The 1,668-nt window shown below is 40.6% G+C and overlaps 1 pseudogene; it reads right to left on the bottom strand.

The window, feature by feature from the left end:
- Positions 1-327: 327 nt before the first annotated feature.
- LOC140603368 (pre-mRNA-splicing regulator WTAP-like) lies at positions 328-1,265 on the bottom strand (annotated as a pseudogene).
- Between the last annotated feature and the right edge of the window lie 403 nt (positions 1,266-1,668).

Raw genomic sequence — 1,668 nt, 5'->3', positions numbered from 1 at the left:
CCTCAGTAAGATTATCTACAACATTAGCAACCATTCAAAGAACAAACCATTGATTAAAGCCACATTGATTTAAGGCTCAATCAAGTAATATAGAGCCCCAAACTAAATGGTTAAATATATGAACTATTTGTACTGACATCTATTATTTGATTCTCTCGTGACTATTAAATTGGTACTTAGCAAATAAACTCTTTAAAGGCAAAATTCACCTCATTTGAGTTTTGACCCAGTTCAACAACAATCACGAAGTTCACATTCTTATTGGCAAACTTGAGATACAGTGTCTCTAAGTTACTATGCTCAAGGTTAAGAGCGATGCATGAGGGATGCATATTCCATTTTTACATTTTACTGGAATTTTACATGTTCAATTCATGATTTTAAATCTCTAGGTTTTCATTCCTCCAAACTGTCTGAAGACACAGTGTGCCACAGACTTAAGACTTCTGTTTCTCCCTCTATTTTCTTCAAACAGAAACATTTCTCAAGTGTCTACATGTTTTAGAAGGGGAATTTTTCAGAGGTGGCCACTTCTTTGGAATAGTCCGACGCCATCAGGCCTCTGAAGCAAGGGGAGGGGGAAGAAAAAAAAAAGCTGAAACACAAGGTTCATCTGGTAAGTTTTACATTAACCATTACAAGCTGGATAGTATAAGAATGTGGCTTTTTTTGGCTCAAAAAGTCTGAGTCTTGGTGTAGAAACGAGTACTTGGCTGTCCCACCACAGCTTTCTTGTAGTAGGACTGTCAAGGGAAGTCTTGACTGGGGAGTATGATTTGTTTACCTATCAGGCGTAAACTTCCAGGCACTCAGTTCATTTTGGGCTTGTTCTAGTTTGTCCTTAGTCTGTTCCAGTTCACCTTTCATTTTTAGGAAAAACAAGTTGATCGCTCGGTCTACCATTGTTGATCTCATTTGGGCAATGCTAGGCTGCTGGACTTGCTTGAGGTACTGGATTTGAGTAGTACACTCTTGCATCTCTTGCTCCTTGGTTGCCAGTCACATTACAAGGATGTTTTCTCTGCGAGCAGACTCTTGTTGTTGTTGCTTTAGTTTTTCTTCAGACTCCCTTAACCCAGTTGCATCATTAGAATTAAGATCTGTGTACTTGCCCTCCAAAGCTTGGACATATGCTTCATATTGTTTCCACCTTAGAATTAACTCATCTCGTGCCATAACTTTGAAGTCTGTTTCACTCAGTCGAACCTTTTTGGGAAGAGGTTTCTCGTTGGTCATCTTGAATCCTCCCCAGATGGAGGCCACGCAGGTGCTGCCCAGCACACAGGCCGAGGCTCTGCTGCCTGCTTGGCCCAGGCCACCAGATCGCACCACCCTGACCCCCGCTCCTCCTCTCGCCGCAGCCCCAGTGCTCCCCTTTATTTGCGGGTCTCACTGCCACAAAATGGCCACAAAAGTAGTTTTTATTGCGTGAAGCTCTTTGAACATATTCTATGGACCACGTGTGCTTGTAGGTATTAAAAATCTTCTGTCAATGAACAAAATCAACAAAAGTCTCCACTCTTACAGAACTTCAATTGTAGAGGAGAGAATGTACAAAATAATCAAATATAAATAGGTCAATTGATTGAAGTCTTAAGATAAAACTAAGAGTGGAGAAGTATAAAATGGTTAGAGAGTTCTACTTTTAGAGATTCATGAGACCAGTTA

The sequence above is a fragment of the Canis lupus genome, chromosome 14 (assembly GCF_048164855.1).
Source record: "Canis lupus baileyi chromosome 14, mCanLup2.hap1, whole genome shotgun sequence".
NCBI lineage: Eukaryota > Metazoa > Chordata > Mammalia > Carnivora > Canidae > Canis > Canis lupus.
This window is presented reverse-complemented; position numbering and strand designations above follow the sequence as displayed.